This window comes from Psittacula echo (genome assembly GCF_963264785.1).
Source record: "Psittacula echo genome assembly, chromosome: 1".
NCBI lineage: Eukaryota > Metazoa > Chordata > Aves > Psittaciformes > Psittacidae > Psittacula > Psittacula echo.
The window spans coordinates 80,136,432-80,160,790 of NC_137735.1; the positions used below are offsets into that span (position 1 = coordinate 80,136,432).

Sequence of the window (24,359 nt, forward strand, 5' to 3'; positions counted from 1 at the left end):
TGCCGCAGGACCGGAGCCCTGAGACCGTTCCCCCACCGGTACGCTGGGACAGATGATGAGAGAAAATCTCTTTGCTGTGCTGGCACCTTTTCAGCTGGAGGCAGCAGCGCGTGTGGGAGCCCTGTGTTCCCACTTTGACACAGGTCTCCTCAGCAGCTGCTGAGCTGTAGTAAAACACTGCTCACGTCTTGGGCTGGGCTTGCAGATGTGCGAGTGGGACGTAGTCGTGGCTGATGGAGCTCTGCAGCTGTGCAGTGAAAGGTTTTATCCCGGGTGGGTCAGTAGGGAAGGGTTTACTCTGGCTGGGCCAGCAGCGTCCTCCCTCCCTCCCCATTGCCTCGGCCAGTAAAGAGCCTGGAGGCTGCTTGCTCCCAGAGCGGATTCAGGTTGAGGTGCTCAGACTTTGCCCTCCACAGACGTTGCAGAGGTAAGTTGAGCAGTGTTGAAGCAAGAGAGGCTGTGGGCTCAGTAGCCAGCACCTGGGAGATGGGATTTACTCTGTGATGAGCAGGAGAAAGGGAGGCTGTGTTCCCCAGAACCAAATGAGTTACTCCTGGTCTCTTTCCACATGCCAATAGAAGAGGATGTGCGTGAGGGAGTCCCCGCAGTCTGGCCCAGGATCCTGCTGCGAGGTGCCACTTTGGACAGGAAGGTAACGTACTGCTCATCCAGCCGGTGCCTGCTTGTCAGTGCCGGCCAGGAAGAGAGCAGTCGCTTTCCCAGCTGAGCCGGTGCCCAAGGCCTGCTCTCCACGGGAGCTGGGACATTCCAGGCCCGTGAGACATGGCTGCTGGGTCACCCAGTGGTGGGGAAGCTCCCTTGTTGTGTCCATCAGCATCCCTGCTGCCTTGTGCCACTGCGGCGCTGGCGGCAGCGCTGACCTGCACCATCCCTGCCCTGCCCGCAGGCCGGGTTGGAGCTCGAAGGGCTCAGACTGCTGCAGCGGTGGCGTTGCCCTGTGGCACTGGCATGTCCTGTCCCAGCCTGGGGCTGACCCTAACTGGCTCTCTCCCACTTGCACAGGGAATGGGAATTGTTGCGACCGGAAGACCGTGCTCCAGGAAGAGCCAACAAGGCCGTGCAGACCGAGGAAGGTGAGTGTAGGTGGGGCCCAGCTCTGTGCCGGGCTTGGATGGGCCCCTGGCTTGGGCCTGCTCACATTCCAGGCGGAACTCATGGCAACACTTCCTCAGCCGAAAGGGAGAGGAAACCCCGTGTGCCCATCGCGGAGAGGGTCCCGTGGCACAGTGCGAGATGTGGGCCCGTGTGGCAGTTTGTGTGGTTTGTGGTTCGGGTGGGCAGCGTGCAAGGAGCGTCTGTGGAGGTGGGAAGGGGCCGCCGGCCCGTGGAGCCCCAGCAGGCTCTTGTGAGAGCTTCCCCACGGATCTCTTGTGGCCAGCTGCTGCCCCAGGGCATCGCAGCCTTGTCTGTGGCTGAAGGCCGTGTCCCTGGCTCTGCCCTCCAGGATGGGCATCCGGAGAGGAGTGAGAAGGGACAACCCCCTTGGTGCAGGCCAAACACCTCTGCTGGGAGCTGCTCCTGACTTGTCTCCTCCTGTAGCTGTCAAGAGGCCCGAGGAGAAGCGGCGGCAGTCCCCGAGCCCACCACCTGCGCTGGGGAAAGGAAGGCCACGCAGGAGGAGCATCTGCCTGCTGGTGCCTGGCGAGACCCACCCACTGGTGCTGGTACGTCGCTGTCTCGCAAGCCTCTTTTGCCCTCCTCTGGGGATAGAATGTGCTCAGTGCAATCCCTGCAGGGCTGGGAGCAGGCTGACCTGCCTGCCTTGGGGCAGGAGGCCTCATCCTTGGCCGAGTGGGAACTGATGCTCTCCCCTGCCCCAGCGTGTGGTGGCTGTGCGTGACTGCTGCCCGCTGCTGGAGCAGGTACTGGCCTGGGCAAGGCTGCCGTGGCCTCAGCGCCAAGCCGGTGCCAAAATGAAGGGGGACCGGAGCTCCGCCGTGGCTGTGGCAGAACCACGGCTTCACGGCTCTGGCACGCGCCTGCTTGCACACCTCCTTCAGAGCGGCTCTGCTGGCTGCCCTGAGAAGGAGCTAAGCTACTGCTCTCTCTTGGCAGTTCCCTGAGCTTATTCCTGGGTACCCCACCACAGAGATGACCCTAAGCGAGGAGAGGGAGGCAGCGTGGCAGCGCTACCGACAGCTCTTGGGACCTAAGGCTGGTAAGGGCAGACTGGGAATGCGAAGGGCACGGCAAGGAGGAGAAAGCCACGGCCTGGGCTGGCAGGGTGTAGCGCAGGCCGAGGAAGCTCCTGGGCCAGTGCTGCCTGGTCCTCGGGTCTGATGCTCTTCGAGACTTGTGAAGACTCGGGACGGAGTCCTCGTGTCCCGCAGTCCCCAGGGTGGTTGATGGGCGAGGTTGCCCAGGGCCGGAGCTGCGAGCTGTTCAAGCTGGGAGGCTCTGCTAAGGGGTAGTCCCGTGCGGCAAGTTGCGGGTCCTGATTTCTTGCTCCCTGCCAGCAGCCATCACCCAGGGCTGCTCAGGCACCAGCCACACACAGGCAGCATCCACGACCACAGCATCAGTCGTTTCTGGGCAAGCGGCTTCCACCACCACCGGCTTTCCTGACACCACCCAGTCCAGAAGCAGGAGCGCGCCCGTCTTGCCAGGTGAGTCGGGGTGGACAGGACTTCTGTGGGGGTGAAGGGCAGGGCTTGATTTAGGCAGCAGCTTTCCTGCCGCACCTGGCTGAGCTGCCAACTCCCTAAAAGCCAGGCTCTTCCTCCTTGGCCGACCCCGGCTCACAGTGGTGTGCTGCTTTCCAGGGACTCCTGCGCCCTTCTGGGGCCAGCGCCCATCAGGCCTCGGACGAGACCCCGCTTCCTCTGGTATGGACGCAGTTGGTGCTTCAGGCTTGAGGAGCTGATGGGTGGTGTTGTCCCCTTGGGCTAGGGGATGGCGGAAGGGCCGGCTTGGGTGGTAGCTACTGGCCTCCAGGGATGCAAAACCTTCCATTCCCCCCGGGATAGGGATGGGGGTAGCCCCGGTGCCAGCTCAGAGTGCGGCTGCAGAGACCTGAGCAACAGTTGTGCTTCCAGGTTCGTCCACCTCTTCCAGCCGGGCAAGATCCAAGGACAGAGCCTGCAAGCGGCACAAGGCACGGATCCATCATTTCTGCAATAAGTAATGGCCAGTGCTGCTGGCCCCCACCTGTGCGGGCTGCGGTCCAGAGCAGCCCCGAGGCGGGACCAGAGTGATGGGGCCAGGCCCCGTTTCTGCTGCCAGCAAGAAGCCGTGCTGGGTGGCAGCGCCTGGGGTGGGACAGGGGGAACTCTTCCTACTGGAAGAGCTCCCCAGCCGGGGCTGATGAACCTCTGTGCGTCTGTGCAGCCTTTCCGTCCTGGCTTTCTTTTGCCACATTTCCTAAGGTGTAAACTTTTGCTCCAGCCCTGGCAGTCTCTCCCCTCCCTTCTTATCCCCTTGCCCATGTTGGGGTGCTCTGGAGCCACTGGGGGAGTCCTGAGCAGACTGAGGTCCTCCCCCTCCCCAAATCCCCATTGCTTTTCATTTGTGGCTCACCCCCACCTGTTTGGGACTTACCAGCTCCCAGGACCTGCGGTGCTGTCTCCCCTGGTGCTGTGCAGTGGGAGCGCGGCAGAGGCTGCTGGAGCCAGGAGTCACCCGAGAGCTGCTCCCCCCTGCCCGTGGGGTCCTCACCACCCCCAGGAGGCCTTCGCTGCTGGGTCTTTTACTCCCTGAGCCCTGTAATTGTGTGTGCTGGCTGCAGTCTAAATTAGCCAAAACCCCACAAATATTGAAACCTGCTTTAAGGAAATCACGCTTTGTTTTGATATTTGAGCTGTTACAGCACCTGCTTCCTTCTAAATTGCGATGCACATGGGTGGGACTAAACCTGTTCTCTTTGGTTTTTTTACTTCCCGAAGGAGGAGGACCGCAGAGATGCCAAGTGGCCTTTTAGGCCACCAGAGGCAAAACGTCGGCGTCTATGATGTTCATTGAAGATTTTTATTGTTCTGTGTTTGGCCTACGGCTGTTGTAATATTCTTGTTATACTGCTGTTGTTTTGTTCTTATACTGTACTTGTTTTGTTGGTTTATTGTAGCTTTTGGTTGTTATACTGCTGTTCTGTTGTTAACACTAGTAAACTAGTATTTTTACCATAATTTTACTATCATTTTAGCGTATTTTTTTACTGTCAATATACAATTTCCACCCCCCCTGCTACATCCCCCACCCCCTGTTTTTATGTCCCCCACTTAAAATAAACAGACTATGTTCACATCTGTCTTCCTGTGTTTGATTCCTGGGCCAGGGCGCAGGTGCCACTTTCCAGCACCCTTTGCTTGACCCATCACTAGGCGTCCCCTCTGACTGCAGATGCTCCCCATGGTGCTGCAGCACTCAGTTTACAGAAGGTCAAGGACAGAGAAGTGCCTTGGCAACGGCAACCAGAGGGGTCTTTACGCTCTTGAGCAGAGGTGGATGGGCTGAAGAGAGCCTGTCTGTATGCAGCACAGATATAAGCTGAGAAACCCACCTCAAATTGATGGGGAGAGCCAGTTTCTCTCAATGGGGAGCACTTTACTCAGTGTCTGTCTTCTCAGCATCCAGTTTTGTCTTGCCTTGTAGGCTGTTTCGCTTGTGTGCTTTTCACTGCTTTATTGTTTATCTCTTCAGCATTACATCCATATCAGATTGTTAGCCTTCACTAGTCAGTTTTGCAAGCAAAGTAATGACTATCTCTTTCTCTGTGTTTTGGGGAGATTGACCTGTTAGGAGAGACGGGTTTAATACAGGATAGTTTGGCTATTTGCACAATTTATGCCTAAATATGCACAGTTCTAAAGATTTTCTGAATTGAATTTCTCTGCACTTTCAGGACACTAAAAGAAAACCAACCCTGGTCATCACCAAAGGGGTCAGACAGAGACCTGGCTGCCAGTTACCCGACAGTGGGACAGATAAGCCCTTGAACACGAAAATCCATGAGTTTGGATATGGGGCAGCCGTCAGAAGCGAACACTAAAAAGCTTCTAGGTTATTCACATAACTAATTCACTCCTTTGTCTGCAGAGTACCCCAGGGAGTGTTACTGGCCAGGCATTATACTTGTATTTGTTCTGACTTCAAATGCTTATTCCCTATGCAGAGGAATGTGTGCAGTTCCTACAAAGTATGATTACAGAACACTGTTTGGTTGAAGTGGACTAACTCAGTTGTTTTGATCACAAAGGGGGGAAGCAAAAGTGAGAATCAAAATATGTGGAGGAAGAAAGGAAGAAAAAAAGATACTCCAGACACTAAAGATTCACAGTGCCAGTGCTCTGCCACCAGCCCTCTTTCACCAAAACCAAGGAGCCGAATACCTTAGCTTAGCTGCTGTGTTGAGTTCTCTGTCTCATGCTAGAAGAGAGGGTCCCAAAACACATTTTAGATGTTTTGTAAGCAATGTGATTTTCATTCCTGGCTTCTCAGTTCCTCCTGTGTACAAGCAAAGTCTCAGTGTCAGAGAAACAAGACGAGTTGCTTGGTGTAACTTGTGGGTACCCTTTACATTCCGTGGTGTACGTGGAAGAAGAGGAGAGTTATTTCATTATGATCCTGTTACTGCTCCCGTTTCAGTAGTCACATTTTGGCATGTTTATTGGATGTGATGTGGTGACCAGGAAACCGTAGCATGCCCCAGCATACATCTCTTAAGTAAACTGCATGCTTCCCTCGTACATACTGTGAAGCATTTTGGAACCTGTGATGCAGAGCGGCATGGTGTGATCGTATCTTCTTTACCATCCCTGAATATGGTGAAAATGTCCCCAGATGCCTGCCAATGTGTTGTAGATAGGAGAGTAGCGTGGCCAGAAAATCAGGAAAAGATAGAATATGGATCTAGGTTTAATGTTTTTAATTGCCTGATAAATTGTTTTTAGGTACAAGGAAAAGTTTTGGCAAAAAAGGTAATGGCAAAACTGATTGCCTCTGAGGATAACCGAGGACAGGGTTTGGACAGAATAAAGCCCACTGTCATGAATTTCATGTCACTTCAATAAGATTATCATAATTGAATAATAAATCAGGATATTTCTTTTTAAATTGTAAATTTAATATTTTAATAAAGCAGCCACTTGGTCTTTAAAGAACATTTCAGTATAATTTGTCTATTTGAGCTTTTCTAGCTTAGAAGCTTGAAGTTTCAACTGTCAGGCAACTTTTATGACAAATAATTAAATCTATTTTTCTTTTGGGGGAATATATTACTTTCCTATTAAAAATGTATAAGTACTTATATTCTGGCCTTGTGAATCGTAAAAGGATGTAAAAACACATTAAAGCATGACTGCATTGACTCCTTCTGAGACATCTTCTTGTTCCTGTACACTGAACAGGCCCCTAGGCCCACTGAGCTACAGACAGACAGACATCGTGCACAAGCCTGGTAACTCACTGCAGTGCTCCTGTGCTGTAGGGAGTGCACGAATGGAGGAGCTTCTGCACGGTTCAATGGCAGGAGCACATTTTCTTTCCTTTAGAGGAAATGTTCATCAACCCTAAAGCAGAAGCAGCAGGACTGCAAGGAGTGGGGAGCCACACGGGAGATGTTTCCTCAACAACACTGCTGCTAAAGACACTTCTTAAGTACCTCTCTTTGGACAGTTGAGCTTCCTTGCTCCTCGAGATCACAAAATGCACTCCAGGCATGGTGAGGGAATGAAAGGAGGAAGAGCTTTATTTTAATTATGTCTTTAAAAGGTTAGAAAGTCTATTTAGGGAAAAACTTGCACCCTTGGAGCAAGCAGCTCTGTCTTAGGAAACGGCTTCCAAATCCCTGCCCAGCTACTGCCAGTGCTGCTAAAATACTTTACAAAGCAACAAGATAAAGTAGAAATTCAGAACTTTCTTGATGTGGGGGCATAAATTCTGGTTTTGAGTTAATTCAGGCAAAACTACAAGGAGGAAGAGAAAGGAAGTTGTTATTCAGGGGCAATAAGACTGACCCACAATGTGAGTGGCTAATTACGAAGTATTCAGCTGTCTCTGTCTGGCATAAGTATTTCCAAAAACCTCTGACTTGGAATAACAAGTCTCCACAACATTCCTGTTAACACATGAAAATACACATGTGTTTTCTAATATATTACAATTTAAAAATACATGGCTCTATAACCCAGAAGTTTCATGCTAAGCTTTTTATTCCCTTAACAGAAGACTTTCTCAAGCAGGCTGAAAAAGTGCAAACATGCACAAACAGTAAGAGCCCTTTCCCAAGGCCAGTGAGATGCTGCCACTACAGGGAATGGGGGTGCCAATCTTGTCATGAATGTGATGCCTCTGAAGGCCAACAGTCCTGATCCTGTCAGGGATGAGATGAGCCTCACCTTGGGCTGCCCCACAACTACGAGACACCGGCCTCAGGGAATGCATCAGGTGCTCAGGGGAGCAGTGGTCCCGTCTGTCACAGTGAGCTGCTGTGAGGGTGGGCAGAGAGGAGTCTCCTGTTCCTGCTGCAGCTACCTTGGGGCTACCTGTCAAGGTGACACACACTGCTGTGGGTTAACTGCTGCTACAGCCACACAAACAGCCATAGGCTGGACTTGATGATCTTAAAGGTCTTTTCCAGTCTAGTTGAGTCTCTGATTCTATGGGATGAGATGCGGGCCCTTGCACCCTACCACAGGATTAACTGCTATTTGAGTATCTACTTCAGCCACTGTCTACTGCATTTTATTCTCCTATCCTCCCCTTAGGCCCATCTGTATAGGAACGATGGAGACTGAACACCCAGCCTAAATAGATACAACAAGGTAAGTCCCTGGGTGTCACAGATTTAAAGCCAACCCCTTGCAGCCACAAACTGTGCTACTGGCTGTTCCAACTCAAAGCGAGGATGGCCTTTTCCCACTGCTAAAGTTCACGATTTATAGGTGTGACTCCTTTGTGTCTTGGAACATGGGTTTCTTCACTTGATGGCTGCTGTGTTTAACAAGCTCTCAAATGAAAACAAATCCCAGGGTTGTGTGGGTGGGGAGCGCAGAAGAGCATCTCCCGTGGCGTGACTTGTTACAACAAGTACGGGTTTGTTCATCAGAGCAGCAATGAAAAGAGTCCGACGATGCATCTTCAGGGATATTGAAATGATAGTGCTATAAATAGCTGTGAGTAACTAACTGCATGTTCCAGAAAACCCCACTGAACTATTACATTGTAGTTTAATTTTTTTCTCATAGCATCCTGTCCTTTGGAAGAGCTAGAAATGTCTGTTCTGCTGCTTCTCCCCCCGTCAGTGTGCGGAGAGACACATTCCCTTCGCACCAATTTAATATCTATGAAGCTCCTCCACTGTGCTCCCCAGCTCCTTGCACTATCAGCCAAGGTTTTTTCCCCTTCCTTAGTGATTCTCTTTCCTCTTACTAAGTGGAGCTCACTGTGATACAGCCCTTCTCATTTCCCAGTGGCCTGGAGCGCATTTAGGGCAGCATCAGGCAAGAGAGCAGGCTTTCAATGGCAGCGCATGCAAAACGCTCTGTGTAGCGTGAGAGGGACCCACCCAATTGTCTGTAAACGGGCATGACTGAACATGGGCCAGAGACAGTGGCTCTGAGACAATATGAACCAATATGAAGATGTTACCTTTTACTCCGACAGACCTGTTTCAGGTATAACTGTTTTTACAGATGCTAGCAGAAATAATCACATAGCCGGATACGTTTGGAAAACAGAAGATGGTTGGAAGAAACAGAAAATACCTGGTCGCTCTACACATTCCTTACAAACATTAGAACCAAGTGCTGTTGTTGCGGTATTTCAACAATGGCCTGATACTCCGCTTAACATTGTCTGTGATTCTTTGTACGTCGTAGGAATTGTTCAGCGTCTAGAGAGGGCAATTTTACAGGAAGTTATTAATCGCAGGTTATGGACCTTGTTGAAAACTCTGTTACATCTTGTAAATAATCGTAACTGTAAATATTTTATTACGCATATTCGCAGTCACTCGGGCCTCCCAGGGAGCCTCAGTGATGGTAATGACAAAGCAGATATATTAGTCGCTCCAGCATGGGCGAGACCACCGGTAGATACTTTTCAACAAGCCCGAGCATCTCATGCCTTCTTTCACCAATCGGCAAAGATGTTAGTTCGCCAGTTTGGCTTGTCCCTGACAGATGCCCGAGGCACTGTACAGTCTTGTCCTGATTGTCAGGGCCAGACAATAGGTATAGGCCTTGGAGTCAATCCTCAAGGTCTCCAACCTCTCCAACTTTGACAGACGGATGTAACCCATGTATCATCTTTTGGAAAACTGAGGTATGTCCATGTTATTATCGACACCTTTTCTCGCTTTCTTTGGGCTACCCCTCTGGCTGGTGAGACCGCACGCCACGTAATCATGCATTTGCGCGGCCAGGGAGGGCTGTTTTGCAGTTATGGGAGTACCTTTACAGCTTCAAACAGGTAACGCACCTAGCTATGCTTCTTTAACACTGTCTGAAAATTTAAATAATTGGGGCATTGCTCATATCACTGGTATTCCTCATTCTCCTACAGGTCAGGCTATTATTGGATGTACGCATCAGACCTTGAAACAATTGTTAGAAAAACAATAAACGAGGGAAGAAGGGCTTACCCCAGCAGCAAGAATACAGAAAGCTGTGTATGTTATGAACTTTTTGCAATTGGTAGGAGACTAGTGACCCTCCTGCTGTAATACATGGTCAAGCGTTAGGGTCAGGTTATGTGAATAAGACTCAGGGTATACTGGTCCAGTATAAGGATCTGGAAACGGGTACCTGGAAGGGTCCTGTGGAAGTAAAACTAACCGGTCGAGGATATATGTGTGTAATCACAGACTCTGGCCCGCGGCGGGTACCAGCTCGGTGAGTGAAACCTTGGAAGGAGCCAGCGTTGCCAAAAGAAGCCGGAACACCCTCATTGCCGGCGAATGAATCGGCTGGATGACGACGAGGCACGAGCCAGGTTTCACGCCTAGAATTTCTGAAGGAGAGTTTGAGCTGCAGAGACGGGTATTGGAGCAGAAGCAGCAGATACGCGTTATTCAATTTGAATGTTCAAAGCCCTTACTGGTGCCATACATATGGCAGATTCCTCCTGAGCATTGGGAGGGGACTAAGCAAAGGTGTGCTAAGCGATTTGCTTGGAAGCACAAAACCAGATGTAGTCATGAGTGTAAATAGACTATTCTTTCTTTCAATATTCATGCTTATGTTTCAGAGAGGTAATACTGCTTTTAAGGCTAATGCTTATGTAGATCTGTTAGCAAAGGTAGTTAATTATACGCACGTGAAAAACTGTTGGGTGTGTGGAAATGTAGAGCAATTTAATGCACCATTATTAGGAGTCCCTTTAAGTCTTAACTCTTACAGCCTTTTGAACACGTCATATCAGTGCAGACAAGCCAGCGTACCCATGGAAGCAGCAACCTTTATGTCATTAGGAAATTGGTCAGCTGGGAAGTTGTTAATTCCCTGGGAAAATATCAACATATCAGGTGGACCATGGCAGACTGTGGACTTGGGACCCTATATACAACTCATTTGACAGTCTCTCTGTGATGCTCATGTACTAGAAGTTGGCAAATATAAGTATGTCCATGTTTCTCTCAACCCTTGGAGACCTTAATAGATATTGCTGACCACTTCTTCCGATCTAGGCTGGCCACCTGCGTCGGAATGAGTGTGCGTTTTGGTCAGTACAGAAGCCCAAGGCTCATGCGATGGGGGGGAGGCAGAGCCTCTGCGGGGACGCCCGCTAAAGGTGAGCCTGCCACCTCGCACTGCGATGATGCTTCTTGGAGCTGGTTTCTGATTGTCTTCACGGGGTCCTTGTGCCAGGTTCTGTACATGGGACAGTGTAGTGGGAGTAATGATTGTCTGGATTTTGTGTTTCAAATATTGTAATTGTATGGAGCTTGCTTGTGGGATCCCCTGTGTGTGTATGTGTGTGTTGAGGGCAGACGGTGTTCTGTGTATTTTTTCTTGTTGGGTTCATGTAAAAGTTTTTAATGGGTAGCAGATTAACATTTCGGGCAAGAAAGGGTTAATGCAAAAGTGTGGTTGCCGGCAGGTATTTATGGCTGCTGCTAAGCAGGCAGGCAGCTGTAGCTTCACATTCTCTGCTGCTCCTCATTCCTTTTCCATCAGAATGCCTTTGAATCACTTTAACCCGCCTCCTTCTCAAGAGCTGATGACCTGGGAGAGGGGGCATGTTTGTGTCCTCCTACCTACAGGTCCATGGTGGCTGCCTGCAAAGTTTGCAAAGCCTTGCCATGAGCTGGACAGACAAGTGGAGGAACCCGATGCCTCAGCTATAGGAGCTGACAGTGAATACCCCGAGCAGGATGAGATAGAGGAAGAGAAAAATGAATGATTGCAGGACATCACTTGAGGGCAGCTGAAAAGTAACAACTCGAATATGTGTGCTTGTAACGTAGCTGTTATTAGAGGCTGTGATTTTGTGTACAAAACCACCTGTATTTACTAGCCAGTTGCTAATGAGAAACTATACCTTGTATTGTGTGGATTCATTACTTGTAAAAGAGATGTCAGAGCATGCAAATTTGCAGCAGCTGCTAGAAAATGCTAAGGCAAAAGCTAGAAAGATTCTAATACGATGGTAGTGTTATAAAGCAGGTAATGGAGCAAATTAAGAGGGTGGGAGAACTCCACTGGTCAGAAAATTCTTTGGCTGGTTTCTCGCTGCCATCAGCATCTTCAACATGCTGCTGTAACCTGTAATAGTTACTCTGGTAATGTAAATCTGTGTGTGCTTTGCCACAGTAGCAACTTGTTACTGGATGAAGCAGGTGAAACTCTGCGTTGACAACGAAGTACAAGAACTGAGGTTGACCAAATGCCTGCTGCCACAGTCAAGGGCAAGACTGGGTTGGCCTCTGTGTTTGCCACCAAGAAGAACCTTTAGCTCCGCGGTTGGCTGCAACCCAGCAGGCGTGGAGCGGTGGGGACACATGCCATGCCAGACCTTGATGTGAGGGATGGCCTCCCCTCTTATCAGAGAGCCATCCAGGAGAAAAAGGGCAGACCCAGCAGCCTGTGATTGGCATCTGTTGAAGAAATACGGAAACATGCTCAGATCTTACACATGGTGTATGAGGATGGGCAAGTCTATTGGCTGGACAATTTATTAGGTGAATGGGGACTGACAGGTTGGCTGGTTGCTCTAGTAAAAGGTGGACTACTGGTGTTTATTGTCATTTTAACGATTTTGAGTTTGTTGCCGTGTATTTTTCAATGTATCCAACAAACGATTATAAGTGCTACAAAGCGCGTTTGGCTTGTACAAAAAGAAAAAGGGGGAGATGTGGATGATTTTCTGGCAAAGAACAGCCACGTACCCAGATCAGCAAGTGCCTACGTGGAGCTCGACATGGATTCAGGGTCATCCAAGAGCAAAGGAGGACACAAATAAGGGAGCGAGAAAGCAAGATAAGAAGGAGCTGGAATTTACTGAGTTGCTGAATTGTGGACTGTGGGCAAGCTTTGAAGGTCAGGTTCTCACACCTGTGCTTAACCAATTATACATTAGTTGTTAAGGGCCTTAAAGATATGTATCCAATCACAATGTGCCAAGTTATTGTAAGCTACTTTAAGCAATAGTATATAAAGAGTTAGTTTTCTATAGTAAATGGCTTTTGTCTGATCACATTGATCTCCAACTGAGTCCATTCCGTGACAGAGGGGACCGTGGTTGCTAAAATCTTGGCAAGTGAGATGACATCGTGACACCAAGTAGTCCTGGCAGTTCTGTGTACTCCTGGCTTCTCAGCTGCTGCTTGTATTGTGCCAGAGATGCTCAGTGCTCTGTGTGCTGCTGTCCTTCCCTGGGTCCTGTGAGGGACCAGCAGAAGCAGAAGAACCGGTGCTAGACCTCCCAGGCAAGGAGTTATCTGTAGACACAAGCAAGGCTGGTTACAGAAAGGGTACCCGTGGAGTGAAAAGCCTACAGAACTTCAAATTCAGCATTAGAATTACGGACTGGAGAATGGCAGCTATGCTCAGAAATGAATGTAACTTGCGGTTTGTAGGTCATTTTTGTAAAGAAGAGCGGCTTTGGTGATGTATGGTGACTTCAGAGGAAAAAAGACCTATTAGATCCTCCCTCTGCATCATACAGATACACGACCGCTCCCTCTGATTCTGGAGTAAAACATGTGAAGAAAGAAAAGTGAACAGTAATATTCCAGCTACAAATGCAAGAATCAATCATGCAGCCATCAGCGTTACCTGCGTAACTTCAGACTGTTATTCCAGCAAACATTCTTCCCCCCTCATCGTGTACATGCTAGTTAATTTTATAGAGAACTTGGGAGGATCTGACAGAGTACTTCCAAAGCACTTGGTGTTCTCTGCGGAGAAACATCACGATGACGTGACAAGAACAGAAGATACCTTCACATTCCTCTATTTCAGGAGGTCTTGATGCATCCAAGTGCCTCCTCAGGTAAGAAGCACATCAGCGCCTGCCCTGGCTGCTGTACAGTTTAACCTGTGCCTCTTCCATTCTGCAAGAACTAGGCTAAAATCTTTCCTTCGTCCTGCAGGAACAAGGGAAAACACCAAACTCGTGACCAAGTCCTCTAAAACACCAAGTTCATGACCAGTCAGGCAGTAGAAGGTCTTTCCACTGTTCACCTTTGACATGACGAGCATAAGTAATCCCAACCCCAGGGATGGTTCTGATTTTACAATGAATGGCTCAGCCGCCCGAGTGACGGTGAGGAACTCACCCTGAAGGCCCACTGCCAGTCACGACAGACCTGCCATGCCAGCTGCCAGGACATAGCCAAGACCACTGTAAGCAACAAAAAGGAGTAATCAGTAGGCACCAAGGAATTCTTGCTGCCCAAAATGACATCTTGCCAGCTAAGGAGAGCACAGAGAACCCAGATCAGACAACCCATAAAGCAGTTTATTATTGGCTCTTTTCTGTCCTAGCCACATGAATAAAACCCTGCAGGAATTCCTTTAGCTTTAATCTGCTTTCTGGGCTCAGACTTGGCTGCCTGCTCTAATAAAGAGTATGTGTCCAAGGCACAGAAAAACCCTTCTCCTCTTCATCAGACACTGTCAATTCAACTGAAAGAGGAGAGGGAAGGGCCAGTTCTTCCTTGGGACGATTTAATGGGGGGGGTTCTTGACAAATTTGTCAAGTAAGCAAATATCCAAAAGCTTTTGCCTTCCAAAAGCCAGAAATAAATTACCTACCCCCAGGCACATATTTCTTTCAGAGTTGATTCAATCGTTTATTCCAAGCCCACACGTTTTCGGAGTTCAGATTCTCTCTAAAAAATGCTGAGGGGAAAAAAAAGCTCATTTTTCTTCAAGGTAACTACAGAAATAAGCCTAACCAGCTCTATTTCAACATGCTAAGCAAGGGACAAACCCTTTTGCAAGAGCCAATCCAGACATACATCAAAATAGATCTGATCAAGGCTCAGGGCATATTGAATGCCTGGTGTGGTCAGATGGAATTTCAAAAGGCAGGTCAGTTACTAGCAAGAAAACCAACCTTCGCACTGGAAGGAAGAGGTAGAAGACAGATAGCATCGTGGTCCTTTTGGTTCCTCAAATAGGTCTGCAATGATGGTAGGTGCTATTGGGGAATAACTGGCCATGCCAATGCCAACTAGTCCTCGTGAAAGAAAGAATATCCAGTAATGCTGCAGGGAAAAGACACATCACAGTCCAAGATCGCCCGTGCGAGAAAGAAAGTTTGCTGTTAGAGGGATGCAATTTGGTGAATGAAATGTACCAGAGGAAACAAGAATTAACTGCCTTTTGCATATCTGCATTCCCTCCACTCGCACCTGCTTCCCAGAGCACTGGGACAGCTTCCCACTGCTGTCCTTTCTCCTTTCTGCACTGTAGTGATTCCTTAGACGGACACCCAGAGGGAATGACCGGATATGGTCAATAGAACACAAGCTTGCTGAACAAGCTGCAACACTGTAAGGTCATGGTCAACCAACATTCAGGACAAAACTAAGATCCCATCAACCGCAACAGTAATGGGTGGCTTCTCCATTGCCTAGGCTGGACTCCAGCATCCCATTAAGCTTTCCTGCACAAAGTCCATTTAATCCAGGCTTGGGGAGCAAGTGCTCATTGATAGCTTTTCCAAATGTGATTAGATAAAGACTAGTGACTCCTGCAAGACATAAGCAGATTATTTTCATAGGACTACAAAAGCAACTTACCAATTCACTGATGAAGGAACTGCTTCATGTGACACCAGAGCAGAAGAAAATGCCAGCTCCAAGAACAATTTTCCTATCGTACCGGTCACCAAGGTACCCAAAGACGGGGGCAGCCAGCATGTTACACAGGGTGAAGACTGGAAATCCAAGAACGATCAAAGACAACATGGGTCAAATTATTTTCCTCCTATGTACTCCTCATGCTTCAAACAAACTCAGGTTATTTTGGGGGCAGAGGTTAAAGGCTGAGTTTGTAGAACTAGTAGGTAGACCCATATTTAGAAAAAGAGGAACGTAGATTACTATATATATATATATATATATATAAAATAAAACATGTGGGAATTGCTCAAGTTCTGTATTTCTTGAGAAATTGCTTCATCTTTAATGATTCACATAGTGTGGGATTCCTGAAGCACACAGCTCCAGTCTTCCCTGAACCAAAGACATTCAGGTTTGCATTAGAGTCAGCCTGCCCACCAGCGGAAGTGAGCAACACAGGTAGGACCTAGAAGAAATAAGTAAGTAGCCTGCGGTTTAGGAACAGGCCGCATAGATGCAAGGCAAAGCAAACTATCCAAACTGAAGAGATTTCATTACCTGTTTGCAGCAGACCTGTATCCCCATCACTGAGCTTGAAGTATTTCTGTATGTCTAACAGGATCCCTGCAACAAACACTCAATGACCCTGCTCATTCCTTGTTATTCCCTCATTTGCCAACTCAAAGATTTATTTCAAGAACAGCCCTTGCAAGAGCTGCTGCACACAGATGTAAACCATGACTCTACCACAAGTACAGATACACAGAGAATTAAAAATCCTTACCCCTAGTGATAAAAGTCACAATCTTCCACTCCAGAAGTCTTACAAGAGTCACTTGAGCCACCGTTTCAGTTACAGCTGTTCTGTTTCTTTTGCACCATGAGTACAGAAGCACAGAAACAACTTCCAGTTCAAAGCTTAATTGACACAGGTGGAACAAAGCGATCGGATGAGATACAGATAACCGGATTTACACAGGAACATTTAGTGGTGACAATGACAGAGAAACATCACTAAAAGCAATCATTTCTATTGGTGATAAAAGGCTGACAGAAATTCCATCTTGATTTCTAACCATTCCATAGCTGTGGAGAAAGGTTGCAAGAGTTGTCCAAAGCCAGAAGTCTCTCAGAAGAGAGTCACACAAGCAACAAACGGATGGAAGATCCATGGGTCTGGCACTCATGGTTGCATGAATGCTGTGAGACAAAACAGTCATTTTCATCTCTACATCATGCCAAGGCTGCAGATCTGCTGCCTCCCCTAGCTTCCATTTCTGCACTATAATCCTGGAAGGAAAACACCAGAAGAAACTGCTGTAAATAAGCATAGTTCTACTCTGATACTGAGCCATATAAATTAAAAAAGAAACTTTTTCTCATACAGCTTCAGTTTTGCCAAAATAGTCAAATTCCAATATTTTTAAAAGGATGAAGCCACTCCTTAAGGAAACAAGTTGTATGTAAACTGTCTGCTTTGCTCCCTACAGCTGATCTGCACACAACAGAGCACAGGGGGATGTTAGCGGCAGGTCCTTGCTCTGCGGTGCTACAGTGTCTTTTACACTCAACTCCACAGACAAGCGGCTTGTTTTCTGCCTGAAGATGGATGCAAACTCTGTCAAAGCCTGGGAGCAAAACTGCCCGGAAACCACAAGCTCAGAACTGCCACCAGCTTACTCTTTAACAAATACTCAAGCCTCTCCCTCACTTCCCTCTTCACTTACATTCAATAATGCGCTCATCCATATGGACAGCCAAGGCTTCGACACCATCCCCACCTCTGCTCTTGAGTGAGGTACCTGTCCCTGAAGGTACCTCACTCAAGAAACTGAGCTTATTAACGCAGGCACTTCACAAACCACCTTGAAAACTCTAAGCTCTTAGCTTGTACAGGAACTAAACAATAGATGACTCCTTGCACTTAATACCTCCCCCCAGCAAGCCTGTTCTTGCTTCAAGATAGTTTCAGCCTCTCCTGTCCCTTACCATTCACAAAGTCACTTGACAACAGAACTCCTGCACTGAAGTTTCTCACTAACACTCCTGTAGTCTCATTCAGCATGCACTCCTACTTGTTTCCTTCCCTCTTACGTGTGTGGTTAAAAAGTATTCAAACCAAAATAAGCTTCAACTCCTAAACCCACCAGCCTCTCAATGTAGAGAGATACTCAGTCTTCAGTTTCTGAATGGTCTTAGTAGGAAAAAAAAGAGTGAGTGTACTGTCACTCCATATTAATTCCACATTTAACAATCCATCCATTGGGTTTTCTCCAAAGCTTTGAAACATTTATGATTTCCAGGCCACTCGGAAGTAAAATATAGCAAGCTCACAACAAGTGTTTCCTCTTAATTTACAAATCAGATCCCTGAAAGCATGGTACATGCTAAGGGGAGATGCTAAACCTGAGAATTGACACAGACCACAGTTTACAGAGAATCCCAGACTTGTTTGGGTTGGAAGGAACCTTAAAGCTCGTGCACTTTCAACCCCCTGCCATGGGCAGGGACACTTTTCACTAGACCAGGTTGCTCCAAGCCCCATCCATGGGAGGGAAAACTCAGGTCCCCCACCAGTTTACAAGGAGCAATGCCTTGCTCTTATGGCTAGGTTTAAAAAAAAAAAAAAAATAATAAAAAACCCCCAACAAACCTAAAAATCACATTTTGGATGAAGGATATTATTTATTAGAAAACAAGGTGTAAATTTAGTAGGTGACGCTTAAGGAAGTGGATCTTCATCCTCTTTACACTCTTCATTGCAGAAATCACACCACTGTCAGGTCATGAGGAAGTGAAGCTCCCTCTAAACAAACTTGCACAAAGACAACATAGCTCTTGCCCTTTTAACAGGGAGACTGGCATCACTATTCTGTCTAAGGGTGGTGAGGCACCCGAATGGGTTGCCCAAGGAAGTTGTGAATGCTCCATCCCTGGCGGTGTTCAAAGCCAGGTTGGACAAAGCCTTGGGTGACATGGTTTAGTGTGAGGGGTCCCTGCCCATGGCAGGGGGGTCGGAACTAGATGATCTTAAGGTCCTCTCCAACCCTAACAATTCTGGGATTCTGTTCTTCACATAAAGGAATGCCATATCTAATCTAGTAGAGCCAAAGCAGGCCTGGTAAGTTGCAGTATACAGTAAGGGGAAGCGTCTTAGTCAAATCTCTGTAGAATCCAGACACAAAAAGAGACCAGTTGCTCTCGATGCTAAAGTATGTTTGGAAGAGACTAAGGTTTAAAAGCATGAATCGTAGGTATTTAAGAGATGTGATGCTTATAAGCATTCTACTAACCATTAGAAAGTAAACCATCACTTATTGGTCTTTCTAGGTTTGTAATTGCACATTTAATTCAAAGTATGACTGAAAGACTAATGCAGATAAGTGAGAAAGATCAAAGACAGAAAGCATAGCCTTAACTTTAGAAAACATCTGTGACTATGGCATAAGTAGAGCTGTTGAAAACTTACCTTTCTTTTTTGCTTAGAAGGAGAAAATGGGCTCTCACCTGGTACAAGGCACCAGACCATGAAGTTGATCAAATTTGTGTAGCACAGCACAGCAGCTATCAGGTAATCTCTCTTTGCCGGACTCTTCCTTGACACAGACACGACTGGACTTTGTCTCCCATGTGCTGCAGCAGCTCCGTAACTCTGCTCCTCGCGAGGTGGCTGGGACTGCAAGCTTGTGCTTTCATGCGCCCTGGGGTTGTGCATATTTCCCCGCACACAAAGCTGCCATAGATGAGGTATCTCCTTAGCACGCCAAGCTATGAGTCAGTTTTGGTTTGGGGCTATGAGGAACTTCAATCACTACGCTCATTTCCGGCCGTGAAGCCCAACCACTAAAAACTGAAAGGAAACGCTCCTTGCGGTCCCTGCTTTACAAGGACTTTACAGAGGCAAAAAGCTGCAGTCCTGTGTTTTTGCAAAAGTGCTGAAGTGCTATACCCTGAGGACAAGGAAAAGTAAATGGAAACAGCAGCAAAATATTCCATTGTGCATCCAAGATCCCAAAGTGCACGACTTTGCACGGATCTCACAGGAATTGCATATGCCAAATTAGTAATAAACTTCACTAATGTCTCAGTCAGCTGTCAGAGCTAAAAACGGCCTTCCTAGAGAAGAGGCGTTTGCTAGACAAGGTACCCTGGACAGTCGTTTGCTTACACACACTACTTAAGCTACCTAGCCTTGTCCTTGTCACCCAACCAGTCACTTCTTCCTTTTACCACCACCTGCTTTGCACTGACCAGATCTACCCCAGAACAAAATCCTTTCCAGCAAGGTCCTGAGTTTTTAGGTCAAACCAGCAGTTTAAGCAGAAGACTTACACTCCAGACTATTTGCTCGTTTGGGTTTCTTTCAATGGAGGGAATACCAAACAAAAAAAAAACCTAACCAAAAAACCAACCCAGAATGTTACAGGGAGAGATGGAAACAAAACCATCCTTCTTCCTCCCTGCTGGAACTGTGCACATTCTACAGCTCTGAATCGGGAAACAGGATTTTTTTCCCTTTCTTCCCAAACAGGGGCCTGAAAGGAGAAGAAAGGAGGATGCAGGAAGTCATTCTTGCTCTTTCAGGGTGTGTAGATACCTTTATTCCTTGTCTTTAGTCGGGCCACTCAGATTTGAACAAGTACTCTTACTTGATTCTTCCAGCATTAGGTTCCCTATTATATTCAGTATTTTTTTAGACACAGAACTGGTCCCACGTCTTTTGAGCCATTGTGTGGATTGCAAACTTCAGAAGGTTATTTGGTTTCTTGCACCTTGTTTGGACGGTTTAAAGTGAAAATTAAGAGAAAACTAGTAGCTTAATGGGCAGCTAATAGCAATGAGCTCTGATTGCAGCGTCTGACTCATGCATGAAGACAAGAGCCTATGGTTGGAGTTTCTTTTAAGGAAGTGTGTTTCACACTTCAGACTACGCTGAAAACAACAATAGCACCTACTATTCTCGGCCATTTTGTCAAATGAACACTCAGCACTCTAGTATTTCACTCTACCTTCATTTCATGAACATTTAGTTGCTCCTGAACCAGCAGGCATGTTTAATTTCATCATGGGTAAGTCTATACAAATTTTATTTCCGGACAGGTCTTATTTTGAGCAACAGCTTACCCCTCAGCTTTCTAAGGGACGATTTAGAGACAGATGATGGGCATCTCTCCCCACTCCTGCTCATGGTAGCTCTACATGGAGAGATTCAGGCTGGCTGTGAGGAAAAACATCTTTACAAGGAGGCTGGCAAAATACTTGCACAGACTGCCCAGACAGGTGATAGATGCACCATCCCTGCAGATATTTAAGGCCAGGCTGGATGTGGTTCTGTGCAACCTGATCTAGTTGAAGATGTCCCTGCTCATCGCAGGGGGTTGGACTAGATGAGTTTCGAAGGACTCTTCCAACCCAAACTATTCCATGGTAAGTCAGCTAGAGTCTGAACACATTTCAGAGGGCGTCAACTTACTATTAGGAAGCGATTTTTGCTCACTATTCAATATCATCACTACTGCCTTTTGCGCTGCTACAGACCACAGAAGCTTCACCCAGTCAATGGCACATTCTCTATGCATCCCACTGCTGTGTTAAACCAAGGAAGTCAAGAGGTGACTACACTCACAATAAAGAATGAGCACAACGTCGTAGGGATTGAAAACTTTACCTACACCCACAACGGTGGATAAATAAGTCTGAAAAGAATGTTTCAAATCACGTTGAAGAATTACAGGGAGGAGGCGCACGTGCGCGCTGCTTTCACTCCATTCCCAAGGCAAGAGCCGACGGGAACCGGCGGCTCCCGGTGCCGCGCCGCGCCGCGCCGCTGGGTGGCGCTCAAACACTGGCGGCCGGCACAGCCTCCGCGCGCGCGCGCGCGCACACACGCACCCCTCGGGCGCTCGGCCCCAGCAGCGCTCCGCCTCCCGCCTCAACCCGCCCGCCCACCGAAACGGAATGCCATGGGAAAGGAAACCCGACAGGAACAGGTGGCAGCGGAGCCTGAGCAGGGAGTGGGACATTCAAACTCAGAGGTGTCCGCTGCTTGCGCAGGGAGCTTCGTTAGCAACAGGAACTGAAACAGCCCAAGCTGTGCTATCGGTTTCCATGCCTGTTCTCCTCGGAAGCTAGGAGAGCTGGCCTCTCTGTCCTTCGGCAGGAATGTGTTCCGTAGATGATGCCCAGGCAACATCTCAAACCTCGTGAGGAACGCCCCACACGGCAGCTCATCAGGATTTAACTCTCACTCTGGGCAGCTTAAGCATCTCTTGGTCTAAGCAATACTGAACTAAAAAGTAGGCACTTCTATCTAGTCATTTCATTGGGAAGCTCCTTCCACCCACTCTTTATACTACCTGTAATTTCTCCTGGTCTGAAGATAGCCTCAGAAGATCTTGCAAATGAAATTAAAAGGCGTATGAGCAAAATCTGGCCTTTTTTGCTGGCATTTGCACACTTGACACACTTTCAAGACAATAAAACAAGACAGAATCTCAGCCCGCTAATAAGAAAATGTTATTCTGATGACTTTTGCAGCCCTTTCTGCTTAAGACAAGTTCAGCATCAGTGAAAGAACTTGTCTGCCTTTGTCCCTTTGAGCCAGCAACCAGAAGTCTCTACTCCACACTTCAAAGTAGCTTTTCAGATGCCTTTCGTTAATAGTCAATACTTACTTTTAATCATGTTCCCTTGTTATGTACGACTGTGTCAAGATAAAAATATACAGAGCAGAAAGTAATGCTCGAATAATGTTACCCCCCTTACCAAGAGGAGCATTAATGTCAACTTAGCTGGTATATTTACTAGAAAGAAAAATGTTAGGAGAAATTATTATGTGTAAATCCCTAAGAAGCTCAGAACTTCTTTTCAAGGCCTAAAACAGTTGCAGGACTTTAAGAAGCTTCAAGAACTGCAGCCACCCAGGTTTCCAAACAGAACAAACCCCATCTTCTCTGCCTCACAATGAGGCTTATGTCAATAGCATGTTTTCCAAATCCATTCAGATGCTTCCTTAAGAAAGAATTACAAAGTACTGAATAAGGATGGTGTAAGTCAAAGTGATGAATCTGATCAAGGAAAGCTAAATAGAACTCAAGCCACCTGTGTTTTCACTGGCTCCATTCTGCCCCCAGCCCCCCCCCCCTTTTCTCCCTCTCCGAGTCCATCGTGTACTCCTAACAGAGACACAAACCAGTCACACAGAGCAAGACATTAAGATCAGAACAAGCCAGCACTGTAGCAGGATCCCAGCAAGAACTTACCCGACGCCACAGGTCACAAACACCCCTGCCCTTAGGCACGCACCTCTTCCCAGCCACAAGCAAGATCTGTAACCCCACCCTAAACGCCCTGGGGCAGGGCTGGGGCGAGCCAGCAGCTGGGAGAAAAGAGGCGGGATGAGGAACGGCTCCGCTTTCTTTTTGTGTGAGGTCTGTAGCACTCCTGGCTGCTCGGGACTGGCTCCACAGGGCTTGCGTTTACTGAGCCTGACTTCGGAGAAGAGGTTTCTGTTCATCTTGTTCCAGGAGTGCTTTCTTCCTGGAGCAAAGTGCCTGGACTACAACAGCGTGACTGCAGCCTACAAGGGGAGGAGAGGTCACAGCTGCTGCTTGTGCTCTTTGTCACACAGGAGGTGGGGTGATGGAGCGGTGCTGCTTTTGCTTTCACCCCAGGAAACTTTAAATAAACCGGCCCACAGCATGTAAAGTTCAGTTGTGCTGTGGCTCTAGCAGTCACGTTCTGCCCGTGCATCACTCCGGCCAGTGCGCTGCAAGCAGCTGCTGGGGGTTCTCCTTCATTGCCTGTGCAGGAATGACATCTGTGCTCTCAGGAATGCTTTCACCCCAGGCAGAGCATCCTGCTGCGCTGTCATCACTAACATCTTCCCTGTTGGTGCACTCCCCGACGTGGCTGGACGCAAGCAGATTGATGATGAGGGCAGAAGGGTTCCTGAGGAAAGCTTTTCCTTGGAACAGCTGCAGCCCCTCTCGTGTTTTGGGGAACACCAGCATAGGATGTACAGCTGGGAGCTTGGAAGATGCTGGTGTGTGAAAGCTGTGTGGAAGAGAAGGCAGTGGGACAGGTGGTCTCCAAAGCCTCAGAAACGCAGAGCCTCTTCCCTGCTAAACTTTGCAGCTTCTTGGGAAAGTTTGTCCTGCCAGGTCAGAAATGGTCCCTGTCCAGATGCCTAAACCCAGCGAGATGAGATCATGGAGAGAAGGCTGCTGCTGGAACTGACCTGCCATTGGTATTTTGGGAAGAGGAAACCGAGCCCAGGGCCAGGATGCTTTCTGATTTCTAAAAGCTCATTCCAAAAGGGAGGGTGCCCACCCAGTGCGGGCAGTGGCTCTGAAGGCAGCATCACGGCACTGGGGTGTGTGAGGCCTCAGCTCTAGGACACAGCTACCTCCACAGTAGCGCGTCCTGCCCCTGGCAAGCTCTCAGGGCACCAGGTGCCTGGGAATACTTTCAATTAGAACTTATATTCTGGCTGTAAGTTTGCTGAAGGGCTTTTCCCAGCAAAGCCGCGGCCCTGGAGGAAGAGATCCCTTGTCCTCCACACGCTGGTATTTCTCTGGTCCAAAGGAGGTTGTGTCAACTCCTTCACTTCCTGCACAGAGAATCTGCACTTCCCTGTTCCCGTGAATCCTCTTTGCTGTCTCTGGGCTGAGGAGTGAGTTCTTTGTTCTGTCAACCTGTGAATATGCAGCTGTGCCTAGGAGCATCCCACACGGCCTCAGTCCTGTTCGGCGCCAGGATTCCCGTACAGGGAGGAGCGATACCCTGAAGGGGTCCATACCTCTGCCTGTGGAGCCAGCGGGCTGCTGGAAGCTGCTCCTGTGGTTGCTGCTCCTTGACTGCACACTGGCTGGGGACTCCGCCTGATTTCGTTCTTTATTATTACTCTCATTTCTTTATTTATTTGCTTGGTTGGTGTCTGCCTTGGTCACAGTTTTCTTTGGCTGTTTCAATGGGCTGCTCCCGACTTGGAGCATTTAGAAAGCAGAGCTGGGATGGAGAGATGGCAGCTATTTTCATTTGAGACGATGTGTTCTCTGAGTTCAGGCACATCCCTTTCTAAGCCACGGAGAGCTTTGTACTACAGGGTTTC

The 24,359-nt window shown here is 48.1% G+C and overlaps 1 pseudogene across 1 annotated transcript in view; it reads right to left on the reverse strand.

The window, feature by feature from the left end:
- The window catches only part of LOC308232919 (protein spinster homolog 3-like), an 81,086-nt pseudogene extending 62,124 nt beyond the window's left edge, over nucleotides 1–18,962 (reverse strand). The window contains exons 1-4 of the transcript in view: nucleotides 18,755–18,962; nucleotides 15,806–15,871; nucleotides 15,206–15,342; nucleotides 14,518–14,668 (exon numbers count right to left, since the gene is read on the reverse strand). The product of the transcript in view is annotated as a protein spinster homolog 3-like (transcript). The remainder of the gene's footprint in view (nucleotides 1–14,517; nucleotides 14,669–15,205; nucleotides 15,343–15,805; nucleotides 15,872–18,754) is intronic.
- Between the last annotated feature and the right edge of the window lie 5,397 nt (nucleotides 18,963–24,359).